Source organism: Oncorhynchus keta, chromosome 17, assembly GCF_023373465.1.
Source record: "Oncorhynchus keta strain PuntledgeMale-10-30-2019 chromosome 17, Oket_V2, whole genome shotgun sequence".
In the NCBI taxonomy this organism is placed as follows: Eukaryota; Metazoa; Chordata; class Actinopteri; order Salmoniformes; family Salmonidae; genus Oncorhynchus; species Oncorhynchus keta.
The window spans coordinates 31918811-31937778 of record NC_068437.1 but is presented as its reverse complement, the minus strand read 5'-3'; the positions used below and the strand labels follow the sequence as shown (position 1 = coordinate 31937778).

Sequence of the window (18968 nt, the reverse complement as noted above, 5' to 3'; positions counted from 1 at the left end):
ATATTTATTTTTACATTAATACATATTTTTATTTACATTTTCATATACATTATTTATTATATTATCATTAGAAACAGAGGACTTACATATTCAGAGAGGAGGGAGAGAAAGAGAGAGGGAGGGAAACAGAAAGAGAGGAGGGAGAGAAAGATTCATTTAGGGGTGGGAGAGAAAGAGAGAGGAGGATCTTAAACAGGGAGAGGAAGAGAGAGGGAGAGAGAAAGAGAGACTTATCTTAAGAATATTTTTTTAGAAAGAAAGGAGGAAGAGAAACAGATTTTAGGGAGAGAAAGAAAGGAGGAAGAGAAAGAGAGGAGGGAGGAGAGAAAGAGAGGAGGGATTATTATCTTAAAGGAGGGAGAGAAAGAGATAGAGGGAGGGAGAGATAGAGAAAGAGAGGAGGGAGAGAAAACATATTTAGGGGGGAGGAGATTCCGTGAGACATTATCTGAGGATTAGATCTTAAACATATTTACTTAGAGAAAGATTATCTGCTTAGGAGAAACAGAGAGGAGGGAGAGAGAGAAAGAGATATTTAGAGAAAGAGATTCAACATATCATGATCATACATTATGCATATTTATTTTATTTTTATTACGTCACATATATTATTTATTTACATTATTATTTTACACACATATACTTATTTACATTACATACGTCATATTATTTTTACATACGTCATATTTATTTACGTCATTACATTTTTACATTACATCATCATATTATTTATTTACACATTACATTATCATTTATATGTCATTATTTACTTTACATACATATTTTTATTTATTACTACATATCTTATTTACATATTATTTCATTATTATATTCACATTATTTTATTTATTACATGTCATTATTATATTTATTATTACTGTCATTATCATTTTTACAATTACATATTTATTATTTACACATATTATTATTTAATACATACGTATTCATTTATTATTTTATTTTACATATACATTATTTATTTTTTACATACATATTTATTTTATTATCATATTATCATATCACATTATTTTATTTATTTACATTGCACGATAATATCATTACTATATTTATTTATTTACATACTATTGTCATTTGACATATCATTATTTATATTAATACATTACATATACTTATTACGTCATTTATTATTATACATACGTCATTACTTATTATTGTACATTACTTTATATTTATTACACATATATTATTTTATATTACATATTATACTATTATTACATATTATCGACATATTATCATTATTTATTACATACATATTTTATTTATTTACGTCATTTATTTATTACATATATTATTATTATTTACATATTTTACTATATTATTGTCATTATTTATTTTTACATCATTATGTCATTATTTATTTATTACATACATTTATTTATACTACATATTTATATTTACTACATATTATTTATTTTACATACATATTATATTTTTACATAACATTATATTACATATTTTATATTTATTACATATATTTCATTTTACTACGTCACATATTTTTATTTATTACATTGTCATTATTACTTACATATAGAGAGGGAGGGAGAAAAAGAACAGGATTTATGATGAAATGATAAGAGAGGAGAGAGAGAGAGAAAGAGAGGAGGGAGAGAAAGAGAGATGGAGGGGGAGAGAGAGGGAGGGAGAAAACAAGAAGGGAGAGAAAGAGAGGGAGAGCAAGAGAGAGGATGGAGAGATAGAAGAGAGGAGGGGAGAGAAATAGGATTTAGGGGGAGAACAAAACAGAGGGAGGGGGAGAGAAAGAGAGAGGGAGGAGAGACATTTTTACATATTACGACAAAACATGATATTATGATAACAAACATGATGAAAAACAAAAGATGATGACAAAAATAATATTATTTATTTAAACAAAATATTATTTATGATGACTTATACGCATGAACAAACATTTATTTATTTAACGATGCATTTTTAAACAACATTTTATTTTTATTTTAAATGATGCATTTAACAAAACACATTTATCTGCACGATGACAAAAATGCCTGATGATGAAAACAACATATTTATTTATATACGTCATTATTTTTATTTACACACATATATTTACATATATTACATATTTATTTTGTCATATTATCATACATATTATTATTTACATACATATTTACATTTATATACATTATTATTTATTTTTACATACATATTTATTTTATCGTTACATATTACATCATTATTTATTACATATATTACGTCATTATTTACATGTCATTTTTATTTAAACATTATCATATATTTATTTTTACTTTTACAACATATTATTTATTTACACATATGTATTTATTATTTATTTACATGTCAACATTTATTTTTAATAATACATACATTATTTTACACATTACATATTTACATTATCATTATTTACATTACACATATTTATTTATTATACACATATTTACTTATTATCATTATTACGTCATATTTATTTTATTACGTCATTATTATTTATTTCATTACCATATTTATTACGTCATATTATTTATTTACTACATATATCACATTTATTTATTACGAAATTATTTAGGAGAGAAAGAAAGGAGGAAGAGAAAGATGATGCATCGGAGGGAGAGAAAGAGATTTTAAAGAGAAGAGGGAGAGGATCCCATAATTATTTATTTTTACACATATTGCTTCATTATTTTTTAATACAACATGATGCATACGTTTTCTTCATATTTTTATTTTACATACATATTATTATTTTTACATGTCATTATTTATTTTTTACATGTCATATTTACTTTTTTACAATACATATATTTTTGAGGAGAGATAGAAAGAGAGGTAGAGAAATGAGAGAGGAGAAAGAGGAAGAGAGAGGAGGAGAAAGACAGAGGGGGAGAGAAAGAGAGAGGGAGAGAAAGAGAGAGGGGAGGGAGAGAAAAGAGAGGGAGAATATACATAAGCCATACATGATGCATACAATATATTTAACTGACACAACATGGTTAGTTTTACATGTTTATTATTATGCATATACATATTTTTATTTACACAATATTATTATATTTATTACGTTATTTACTTACATACATTATTTATTTTTACATACGCATTATTATACATATCATACATTATTTATTTACATACATATTATTTATTTACATTATCATATTTTTATTTTTACTACGTCATTATATTTACATATCATTTCATTATTTACATCATTATTTATTCTACATATTACTGTCATTACTTGACTTACGTCATATTTATTATTTATTACTTATACATACATATTATTTATTTTACATACGTCATTATTTATTTACATACATATATTTATTTACTTATTATTGTCATTCATTTATTTTACGTCATATTTTATTTATTATACGTATTATTATTAATATCATTTATATTTACTATACTACATTATTATTTATACATTACATCATTTTTATATTTATTTATATTGTCATACATATTTATTATGCATACATTATTTATTTTACTATACATATTTTTATTTATACATTATTATTATTTATTTATCATATTACATATATATTATTACATATATTATTACGTCATTATTATTTATTTACTATGTACATATTTATTTATTACGTCATTATTTTACTACAACATTATTTATTACATACATATTTATTTATTACATATGTCATTTATTGCATATACATATATTATTTATATTTTCATTATCATTATTACGTCATTATTTATTTTTTTACGTACGTCATATTTACTTTTATACATTATTATCATTACTTATTATACTACGTCATTATTTTTTATTACGTACATTATTTACTTTTACATACGTTACATATTTACACATATTATTAATACGTCACATATTTATTTTTATTACGTCATTTTATTTACTACTGTCATTATATTTTACTATTAAGTACATTCATTACATGCATATTTATTTATCATTGATCACGTCACATATTTTATTTACGTCATCATTATTTATTTATTTTACTACACATTATTATTTACATACATTACTTATTTTACTACGTCATTATTTTATTTACATTACATTTTATTTACTTATTACTATAACATATTTATTTACGTCATATACGTCATTATATTTTATTTACGACAACATTTATTTTGTACATGTCATTATCATTTTATTTTTACATTATCACTCATTATTTTTATTTACATTACGTCGATTATTGTCATTACTTCATTTACCATTACTCATATTTATTTACATTACTACGTCATTATTTACATATTACGTCATTATTTAATTAATTACATTATTTACTAACGTCATTATTTTTTATTTTTACTATTGTCGACATATTTATTATTAACATCATATTATTTATTTACATATTACTGCTTATTTCATTTTTATTACGTCATACACATGCATTATTTATATTATTTACTTACGTCATTATTATGTTGCACACACGATTTTATTTTACGATGTCATTACTTTATTTACCTACGTTGTCATTATGTACATTACTACTACATATTTTACTTATTTACTTCACATATTTTATGACGGCATACATATTTAGGGAAAGGAGAGGAGGGAGAGAGAAAAAGAGAGAGGATTGAGGGAGAGAAAGAGAGGAGGAGAGAAAGAGAGAGGGAGGAGAGAGAGAAAGAGAGGAGGGAGACAAAGAGAGAGGGAGGGAGGGAGAGAAAGCATATTTTTTTTTACTACGTCATATTTTATTTTATTTCGTTTCCATTTATACACATATTTTTTGGAGAGAAAGAGGAGGAGGGAGAGAAAGAGAGAGGGAGGGGGGAAAGGGGAGAGGAGGGAGAGAAAGAGACAGGAGGGAGAGAAAGAGAGAGGGGGGAAGGGGAGAGGAGGAGAAAGAGACAGGGATGGAGAGAAAGAGAGAGTGGGAGGGGGAAAGGAGAGGGAGGAGAAGAAGAGAGTGATTGAGGGATTAAAGAGAGGAGGAGAGATCATTATTTTTATTTACATACGTCGTTTATTGGTCGTCATTATTTTTATTTTTACGTCATTATTATTTACACACATCACATTTTTATTTACTACGTCATTGCACTATTTATTTATTTACACACATATTATATTTATCATAACCATAGTTTTTATTTATGCTACTACAAGACTATTTAACATTCTTTCATATTTATTATTACATATTTATTTTTCACATATACGTCATATTTATTTTTCATTACTCACATATTTTTTACGATAACATTATTATTTATGCACATGTCGATATTATTTCAACATACAATACATTCATATTACATACACACATGACCCAGTATACATTTAATTTAAACTACGCCATCATTTCATTTTTACTACGTCGTCGATATTTACATTACGTCATTACTATCTTATTGCACGTCATTACTTAACAACACATTGTCCATTTATTATTAATCATTATTATTTTTTACTACGTCATTACTTACTACGTCACATTTCATTTCTTTACACGTATTATTTATTTTTACACAACATATTTATTTCATTTACACGTCTCATTATATTTATACGTAGCATTAACGTCTATTATTTCATTACTCACTACATATTGTACTGATATTATTCCATTATTATGACCATATTACATTATATATTTATTATCATATTGCTCATATTTACGACATGCATATTGCCATATTTTTATTAATGCTCGTACACAAACATACTATTTTTATTTACATACATATTTATCTACGTCATGATTCATTGTTATTGTTATTATTATTGATCGTTATGTTTTATTAAACATCACATATTTTTATTTACTATTGTCATATTTTTAAACATTACTTCATTACATTGTCATTGCCATGTCATTTACGCTACATCATTTATTTACGTTATCACATCATTGTATTTACTACGTCATTCGATACGTGCCGACATGTCACATTGATGCATGTCGCTTCCGTCGACAAACATACGTATTCATTTACATACTCATATATTTAACACATGCATTAACGATATACGTCATTTTACGCGCGTACGCAACAACATATTTATTTACATACCATCATCATATCATGTTTACATACATTTTTTTATTTACTAACATATTATTTGAAAACATTACCATGTTTTATTTGCGTCTTATGTCTATTTTACATTGCCGTCATTTTACCATTACTTTTCATATTTACATGCAGTTTTCATTTAACATACATATATTTATCTACGTTTCATTCAAACATCGATATACATGATTTATTATTTATTGTCATGACAACATATTCCATTTACTTCATTTCATTATTGTCATCAGACATACAGTTACATATTTATATTAAAACATACATCACTATTTATTTTATTCATATCGTATTCATTTTTAAACATACGTATTTTATTACTGTCGTCTACTTAAACACTATTGACATTACTTTATTTTTTACGATTCATCATACACATTTTCATTTATGCATACTATTTACTTTAATATCACTCACGCTATTTTATGTCATTATGTCATTTTTATTTGCCTTATTATTTATTTACGTCACATATTTACTTTATTTTTATTACTGCTCTACGTCATTTTGACATAATATATTTCTATTTACTATGTCATTATTTTTACTATACACATATCATCATTTATGTTACATATTGTCTTATTATTTATTGCTTATTTTATTTTTACATACATATTTTTATTTTTATTATTATTATTATTTATTGTGCTATTTGCTATTACATTATTTACTTACGTACGTTCCATTATCGTTAACGTCACATACTTTATGCACATTAGCCATATATGCATGTCAATCGCTTATTTGTTACGTTTTTACATAACACATTACTTTACACACATACATTTATCGTCGTCACTATTTATTTACACGTCACTATTTATTTTTACTACGTCAACACATTTCAATAGCCCGTACACACATACTGCATTTCGACTAATTTAATTACGTTTCATACATATTTTTATTTACTACAACATTATTTCTTCATATTTTTATTTACATATTACATATTTATTTATAACATTTATTTAAAACATACATTATTATTTTTACATACTGTTTATTTGTACATATTATGACATATACATATTTATTTAAATATACATATATGATGGGCATATACATATATTATTATTGCCGTTTACAACATAAGATATTATGCATAATATACGATAAACATGTTATATGGTTAGAAGATGATGCGAGATATGATTGCGATGCAACATACATATATTTACGTCATACTATTTAACATACATATATTATTTATTCATATTTATTAAAACATATTAACTATGCATATACATGCCACATGATGCAAGCATGTCAGTTTACGTTACTGCCATAATATTTATTTACGTCGCGCTGATAAAACATCAAATATTATTATTTACATGTCGTTTATTTAACATTAAGCCATTATTTTTATTTACGTCGTCGACAACATACATATTATTTTTTATTAATATCATTTATTATTTTTTACTACGTCATATTTTTATGCTCTATTATTTTTCTTATTTTTACTACGTCACACGCTTACTTTACATGTCATTATTTCATTTTTATTTTCATTTACACAACATATATTTCATTTATGATTATTGCTCTTACTATTTTTAATAGCGTCATTATTTATTTACTACGTCTTGGTTTTTTATTTTATTATTAATGTCATTACTTATTTAATATTACACATATTTTTTACTTATTTATTTACTATTACATATTATTTACTTACTACTATTACTTATTTATTTTTTACAATACACATATTTTTATTTTTACATGTCATTTATGCTTTTACATACATATTTTTACTTTACGCTCATATTTTACATACATATTTACTTTTACATACATTTACACACATTTATTTATCAACATATTTATTTTTACTACGCTCATATTTTATTTTTATTACTGATGATGATATTGGTTATTTGTTTACATTGTCATATTACTTAACTATTGTCATTAGATGCACATACACATTATTTATTTCTTACACATACATATTTATTTTTATTACATCATATCAAAAGTCACGTCATTATTTTTACTTACTACTCATTCTTACGCACATACATATTTATTTACACGTTTCTATTACATGTCACGCTTTCATATTTATTTATTAGTCATTATTTATTTACATAGTCAGTTTATGGAATATTAAGATGATGATTTACGTCATACGATAACATACATATATTTTTACGCTTTATTTACGCGGCATAATGATGATAACATGTTTCATTTTTACGGCTGTTTGTTTACGAAATACGTTACATATTTTTATTTATTATTATTTATTTTTAAATACGTTTATTATCCATGCATACGTTACATATTGAAACATAGTTATTTATATATCGTTTATATCACACATATTTATTTACGTCGTCTATTTTTAAAACATTTAAATATTATTATTTTATTTATTATTGTCGTCGATAAAACATTAAGCGATATTTATTTTATTTACAGGCGTCGTTTCCATTTTAAAATGTTTGATATATTTTTATTTACTACGTCGTTTCACGTCAATACATATTTATTTTTACACGTTTTCATTTATTTTTATTACGTCATCACTAAACATGTCATTATTTATTTTTACGTCATTATTTATTTCATTATGTTTCATTATTTGCTTTATTATTTATTTACACGTCACACGGTGCATACGTCGATACTTACGGCTCTATTATTTTTATATACACATCGCTTTATTTACTACGTCATTTATGCTTCATTATTTTTATGCATACGTCACATATTTAATCGACACACAACATATTACATAATATACATGACATACACATATTTTTATTTACTATTATTACTGTCATTTATATTACGTCACATATTTTACGCATTACGTCACATTACTTACTTATTTACTACGTCATTACTTATTTACTTTTACATACGTCATATGATATTACTACGTCATTATCAAATATTATTTACGCTTACTACGTCAATATTTATTTTCATTTACGCTCAGACATTACTTATTTTTTACATGTCATTACATTTATTTTTATTACGCTCATTTACTTTACATATTTACTTACATAACATTGATATTTCATTTTTACACAATACACATTGCTTTTATTGGCTGCACCATGTCTATTTTTATTTATCTGTCACATGACGCATATTGTTATCACATTAATATCATGATATTTTACATACATATTACACATTTATGACATACATATTATTTATCCAAGAAACACAGATAATCGACATCGACAGCTGAGAAACCCATGTCATGCTCGCCCGTATTTGCTACGTTTCATTACGCATGTCATCGGCGCATTTTTACTATTGCCATATTTATTTTGGCTACGTCATTACTATTATTTGCCGCTTTCACATATTTACATAACGTCATTATTTTACTACGTCGATGACATTAAAATGACATACCATATTATACATACCATTACATATTTTATTTTTACTACGTCATATATATTTATTAATACACGATCGCTTTCCATTTGTCATTGACACATTATTTTTTACTTTATTACGTCAGTTTCCATTTAAACACACGTCATTTATTTTTTATTACGTCTATTGATGATTAAATACGCTGTCATGACGTACATTACTGGTTCACATCATTATTTATTTACGTCAGTTTCGCGAAACACGTCATTCGGCGACATACGTCGACGAACATCGCACCACATCGCGCTGCATGTTACGTCGCGATGCATTTAACACACATATATTTTCGTACATGTTGCCGACGCGCATATTATGATCGGCGACGTCATTGCGCACATATTTTATTTTTTACATATTGCCATGTTACGGCAACACGTCTGATTATTATTATTTACGCACGTCATACCATACAAACACTGTCATTACTTACATTTACTACGTCATATGACTGAAACACGTCAATACATATTTATTATTTTACGTCGACATACTTTTATGTACTGTTACGTACATATATTTTTACGACACATACATATTATTTATTTACTACGTCAGTTTTCCATTAAACATTACTCATTATTTTTATTTACGTACGTGTTTATTTAAACACAGCTCGACATTTATTTAAACATTAATACATATATTTATTTGCCACATATTTTTATTTATTATTGTCATTTATGGAAACATGGTTATGATGTATATTGCTACGTCATGCATGAAAACATCAAATAACATATCGTGCATGTTCTGTATTGTCATGCAAACATACATATTTTACATGTTTCATTTGATGCATTATCAGATTGAAACGATAACATATTATTATGTATGTGACGTATTGCTTACGAAACATTGCCATTTTTATTTACATATTGCCTGTTTTACGTAAACACAAAAACATATTGATGGCATGTTGTCGGTTTAATACGTTACATCGACGACATAATACGTTTATTTAATTAAACATGTACATTTACGCCACATGTCATTCGGCACGCTCGACACATATTTTTTATTTACATTGATACATTTTTGACATACATATTTATTTATTGCACATCAAATGACGAAGCATGAGCATATTATTTACCATGCTGTTGATGACGCTAAGACCAAAAACATTATGACGAGATATTGTAAAACATAATATACATATTTACACAATATTACTTATTTAAACATGTCATTATTATTTATTATACTTACGGTCATTACATTGCATATCGCTCGTTCCATTTGCAAAAACACAACATTTCTATTTTATTATTGTCGTTTGATTTTTAAAACATTAGCTCATGATGCTTATGTTACGATGGAAACTATTGAAAAACATCATGAAACATATTGTTTATGAACATATACATGAGGATCATGACCTGATGAAAGCCGACAGTTTTGCCACATATTTATTTTTGTTTTTTACGTACGTCATTTCATTTATACCACGTATGTTTTTACTTAAACACAAGACATACATTTTTATGATGCATTAATAGTCACGATCCACTGGAGATCACTGAGAGAGAGGGGAGGGAGAGAAAGAGAGAGGGAGGGGTTGAAAGGAGAGGGACGGAGAGAAAGACAGGAGGGAGAGAAAGAGAGAGGAGGGGGAAAGGAGGAGGAGGGAGGAGAAAGAGACAGGAGGAGGGAGAGAAAGAGAGGAGGGGGAAAGGGAGAGGGAGGGAGAGGAGAAAGAGAGAGGGAGAAGAGAATGATTGAGAGGATTATTATACACAGAGTTTATTTACACAACACATTATTTTTATTTACATACTATCATTTACTTTTAGTACGTCATTATTTTTATTTATTTTTACACACATATTCTTACTTTACTACGTCATTACTATTTTTATTTACTACGTCAACATATTTACTTACACTACGTCATTATTTATTTTACACACATATCTTATTTTACTTACATTATTGCGCCATAATATTCATACGCATATTTACATGTAGCACATATATTTATTATTGGTATTACATGTCATTATTACTTACACATATATTAACACCAAAACAACAAACAACACAACCCCCAACACACCACACAACAAACACAAACAAACCAAAAACACAAAAAAACATATTTTCATTATTTAATAGCTGTCGTCCATGTCACGTCGTTCATTTTTATTTACGTCATTATGTGCGCCGTCAACGCCACTTACTACGTCATTACGATTTCATACGTCATTTGACGTCGCACATTACTTGGCTTACTACACGTCATTATTTACTTGTTACACGTCATTGTTACTTTACGGTACTACTGGCGTCATGCACATTGTACATCGTCATTTCATTTTTACGCACACATATTTATTTTACTACGTCATCACCATTTAAACAAGGCTCATTGTCATATTTACGTCGCTTACCTATTATTGTTCACGTCATTACTTATTTGCTTACTACGTCATTTACTTTAATAACACATTATTTTTACGTCCTGATCGTCACACGATAATAATATTACACTACATAATAATTGTCCATTAATATTTACATACGTCATTACTTATTATTTAATAACGTCATACTATTTACGCATTACGTCATTATTTTATTTACACGTCATTACATTTTTACTATTGCCATCATTTATGACACACATATGACATATTAATACGTCATATGCGCCACATTGCCTGACATATTTTTTATTTACTACGTTCACATTATTTACTTACATTGTTCATATTTACGTACACACATATTTACTTACATAACATATTGTTCTTATTTTTAATACTACGTCGTACACATATTTGTCACGTCGTCATATGTTTACTACGTCATTATACGTCATATACATGATCTGATACAGTCATTTTTAAACACACATATTTATTTACATGTCAGTGACAACATACATATTTATTTACATACATATTTACTAAAACATACACATATGATGCGCTGATAATATTATTTATTTATTATTAAGCCGTTTGCTAAAATATTAATATTATTTTTATATTAGTCGTTTATTTAAACACGTTACATCGGCGACATGTCTATTTAAAATATTACATATTTACATAATATTTACGCAGCATATTGACAGACAAATATATTTACATATTTTATTTACTACGTCATTTTTTAAACACGCTTTTCATATTTTTATTTACGTCAGTTTTATTTTATCATTGTCATTATTTATATTTACAATATTATTTAAAACATACCATATTATTTTTATTTATTTACGCTTTTCATTATTTTTACTTACTACTCTATTATTTATTTACTTTTACATGTCACATATTTATTTCTTTTACATTATCATCGACAACATGTTTCATGACCTTATTGTCATGATGAAATATTAACATATTTATTTAAACATGTTTATTATTTTTATTTATACATATATATACATAAGTCATTCGCGAATATTGCGATGATGACATGTTTGAAAATTATTTAAAACATTTAAATAAGATATGGACTGGGGATGTTTATACGATGAAATATACATATATATTATTATATACATGTTTATTGCGATGGCACATATTGATGTGATTTATGTATATTGCTTATGTGGCAACATAAGCCATTTATTTATTATTAACGCTCGATAAACATCAAAACATATGACGCATTGCCTGTTTACTTAAACATGTCATTAATCTATTTTTAATAAGGTCATTTTACTTAAAACATTACATTTACGCAGCATAACACTAATATTATTATTTTATTTATTATTATTACGCTATTTTTATTATCACATATTTTTATTTACGTCGTCATGTCACGCTCACATATGGTTATTGTTGATGATGCTAAGCATCAAAACATTGCGATGAAAACAGGTTATATATGATGCATAATATATATTAAAATATTGCCATATTTTTATTTGCTATTAAGCCATATATGCATATGTCGTCGATGCAGCCACGTTATTTATTTACATGTCATCGATGAAAACATACATATATATGCATACGCCGATGGAAGACAAAAACATATGGAGTGGCATATTACGATGAAATATATATATGGAGGAGGAGAGATGAGCGAAATGATAGAATGAAAGAGAGGATAAAGAGAGAGGGAGGGAGAGAAAGAAATAGATAAATATAAAAGAGAGAGTGGAGGAGAGAAAGAAAGGAGGAACTGAAAGAGATGACTGAGAGAAAGAGAGGAGGGAGGAGAAAGAGAGAGGGAGGGGGAAAGGAGAGGGAGGGACACACACTATTTACATATTTTTATATTTTTCTATTATTTTTATTTTATTTGCCATATTTATTTTTAATACTGCCTATATAATATTTACATACATATTATTATTACAATCATTATTTTTATTTACTATTATTAATCACACATTTACTTTTTTATTATTCGTCATATTTGTTTTTATTTACTACGTCATTATTTATTTTTACTACGTCATTATTTTTATTTACTACGTACATTACATATTTTTTTACTACATCATTATTTACTTTTACTAATATCGTCATTATTTTTATTTACTACTACGATTACATCATTATTTATTTACATGTCATTATTTTTATTTATATTACACATCATATTTCATTATTTACTACGTCACATATTTATTTATTACGTCACATTTATTTTATATTAATAATATTTTTTACTTACTATTTACTACATCATATATTTGCATGCACATGTTTTTATGCATTACACGTATCATTACTATACATTTATTTAAACATATACCATATTTACTTTATTAACATTATATATTTATTATTACATACATTATTTTTATTTACTATTACGTCATTATTTATACTACAACATACCTATTTTCATATCCATGCATATCACATATTTTTATGCATATGACATATTTATTTATTACGTCATTATTTATTTTTAATCACACGTATTTTTATTTTTACATGTCATTCATTTACATACACATATTTATTTTTAACATTACTTATTTTTACTATTATCATTGTTACTATTACATACGTACATATTTATTTACTACTACACATTATTTTTATTTACACTATCACATTATTTAACATACATATTCACATCATTATTATTTTAACACACACATTATTTATTTAATATTAGTCATTACATCTTTTTACTTATCACATGTCATGTATTTCATTATTCATACTATTATTACTTTATTACATACATATTTATTTTTTATTTACATATTACATAATATCATATTTATTTATTACGCCATTATTTATTCTTACATGTCATTATTTATTTTTTACATTGACATATTATTACATATTGCTTCATTATGTACCACGCTTTTATTTTATGCACATTATCATTTTTATTTATCATACATATTCTATTTCACACAATACATTATTATATACTATCATTTACATACACATATACATTACACGTTTACGACATTATACATATTTATTTATTACGTCATTATCATTTTTATTTATTACGTTCATGATTACATACATTTATATTATTACTATGTCACATATTTGATTTACATACATTACATACTATTTACCACGTCATTATTTATTTTACACGTCATATTTCATTTCTATTGCACATTATACATATACTGTCATTATTTATTTACATATTTATTTATTCATACTACATTATTTTTACGACATTATTTACATACGTCATTATGTTTCATTGTCTATTTATTTACATACATATTTATTACGCGATATATACTTTCATTTATCATGTACACAACATATTATTATTTATTATTGTCATATTACGCATGCATTAACATACATTTTATCATATTTATTACGTTATTATCATTTACATACATATTATACATTTACATACATTATTTATCGACATATCATTATTATTTACTACTGTCATTTATTTTATTATCATTTATTTACTACATATTATTTACTATTATACATCCATTATTATTTTGACAACACATTATTTACTATTATATATTTATTTATACACGTTATCATTACTTATTTTAATAATGCATATATTATTTACGTCTGATAACATATTTATTACACGTTACATTCACATATGCATTATTACATACATATTCATATTATTTACAATACATATTATTTTATTAACATTATCTTTATTGAACATTATTGCGCATGTATGTCACATTTATTTTATACATTGTATTGACATGCACGCATACTCATTATTTACTTTTATTAATAGTCATTATTTATTTATATTATTGTCATATTTACTTTTACATGTTACATGCATATTATTATTGATTTACGACAGTCATTATTATTTAGCATACGTCATACATATTTATTTTACGTTCATTATTTATTTACATACATTATTTATTTATATTATTGTCATTTATTATGATACACATATTATTACATACATTGATTTATACCTACGTTCATATATTTCTATTTATTACGTCTATTATTATTACATATATTATTCACACATATTATATTGTTATTCATTACATTTGTCACTTTATTATTACATATTTACATATATCTATACTATTCATACATATTTTCATATTATTTTACATGTCACATGTACATACATATATTTATAACATGTACATCATTTATTTGCCACATATTTATTTTATACGTCATATTATTTTATTATTATTATCTATTTACTTTACATTACATTATTTATTACACATATTACTATTATATATTTATTATTTATTACATGCATTTCATATTTACTATTATTATTACGTCTGAACATATTACATAATCATTTATTACATTACATATTTACATTAACCATTACATGCACATATTTTATTTCACTTTACTATTACGTCGTATTTTTATTTACATAACATATTTATTATTTATTTACGTCGTATATTATTAACATATCATCATTTATTTAATAATATCATGATTTTATTTATTTACACATTACAGTCATTTATATCACATTACTACATTTACTCTTATATGTCATTATTTATTTCCTACTGATCACATTTACTATCACATGATCATATTTTGCATTGCTAACATATTATTTATTTTACACGCACATATTTATTTTTACATACATATTATTATTATATTATTATTTACATACGTCATTTATTTTTACATTAACATCATTTATTTAATATTGTCCATATTTTTATTTATTACTGTCATTATGCATTACGTCAATATTCTTATTACGTTCATTTTTATTTTTATTACAGTCATTATTCATTATTTATTACATTACATTATTTATTTTATACACGTCACATATTATTTATTTACATCACATATATTTATCACTATTACTTATTACATCATATTTATTTTTATCTTATATGATGTATGTCATATTATTTTACACTATTGTTCATATTTATTTTTACATATACATACTGTTTATTTACTATGCTACACATTATTATTTACTAGTCATATTACGCCATTTACTTTACATTTCATTACTTATTTTTTATTTTTAACATTACTATTTTACGTCATATTTATTTGTACAATATTTATTTTTTATACATATTTATTTAGTCATCATATTTATTTACTATTCATTATTTACTTTACTACTGCTACATTTATTTTTATTTAATATCAACATATTTATCGTATTATTACAACATATTTACTTACGTTACATGACTATTTAACACGTTTATTATTTACCATATTAACATCATTATTTTTATTTGCATTACACATATTTATTTACACAACACATATTTTTACTTATTTTATTACGTTCATATTTATTACTTACATAACATTATTTTTTATTTTTACATATTTATTTTATTTACAACATTATTATTTTATTATTTATATAATATTACTTATTTATTTATATATAATATTATTATTTATTTACTGTCATATTTATTTTTATTACGTCATTATTTTAATATTGAACTATTATTATTATTTATTTTACATTATTACGTCTATTTAACATTATATCACATTTTTTATTATTACATTATTTACTTTACATTATTTGTCATTACTATGTTCATTTACATACATATTTATTTTAATACATTATTTATCATTATTACGTCATTTTTATTTTCACATCATTATTACATTATTATACATTAATAACATTATCATTTTACATTCACATTATCATTACGTCATTATTTACATACGCTCTTCATTATTATTTACTGTCAACCATTTAACACGTCATCATTTATTTTACATCAACATATTTATTTATTACGTCACATATTTTGCCACATACTTATTTATTACGTCATATATTTATTTATCATTACTACATATTTACACGTCATTACATTTTTACTATTATTACACACATTTACATTTATTACGTCACATATATTATGCTTACGTCATTATCATTTTAATAACACATATTTATTTATTACGTCATTTCATTTAAATGCATATTTATCATGATACACATACACATCATAGATGTATTTGAACATATTATTATTATTCATACAATACACCATATATCACGTTTATCATACGACACATGCACATATCATGATGACAATATTAACATATTTATTTATAGTACATTACATTTTATTTAACACATTACATATTTATTTGCTTACGTGACAAATATTATTTGTCATTTACAACATATATTTTATTTACATATCGTCCACAATATACATATATCATTTACGTCGTCTTATTTAAAACATAATACACATTTATTACTATTTACGCACATACATTATGCATATTACATTCACACATTTATTTATTACGTCATTGCCATTTTTATTTTTGACGCGTTTATTACATTACATTACGTTTGATGTTTATGCACATTGCTCGACACATTTTATTTACTATTAACATTGATATTTAATTAACACGTTCAGTATTATTATTTTATTTACATACGTCATTTACGTTAAGTACGTCGATCACCCGGCTGCTCACATGATATTATTACTACATATATGCCATTTACGCATACACATTTACTTTAATACGTCATTACTATCTTTCGTCATTACCACATTATGATTGCCACGTCATGATTTAATACGTCATATTTCATTTATATTATTACGCTCATTTTATCTAAACACACATTATCATTTTTACTAAACACAACATTATTTTTATTCTTTACTCAGTCGTCTATTTCAAACACACATGTCACTATTACATACAATGTCACATGCATTTACTTTTTACACTATTATTATCATTTACTTTATCACGTTTTTACATTACTGATATTATTATTTTACATTAGTCACACATTTATTTTTACTTTATTTACACATTACACATTTTACATTACACATTGATTTGCTTTAATATTGTCATTGATATTTATTTTTAATACTACACTATTATTTTATTTTTACGTCATTATTTATTTTTATTATCATTGCACATTATTTTATTTATTACTCGTCATTACTATTTTAATTAATAACCATTATTATTTTTTATTTTATTACATTATTACCGTCATTATTATTTTATTTACGTCTATTACTTTATTTATTCATA

At 24.3% G+C, this 18968-nt stretch overlaps 1 protein-coding gene across 1 annotated transcript in view; it reads right to left on the bottom strand.

The window, feature by feature from the left end:
- Window positions 1-18968, bottom strand: part of LOC118396163 (transcription factor Maf-like) — a 141249-nt gene that overhangs the window by 36379 nt on the left and 85902 nt on the right. The window lies entirely within an intron of this gene.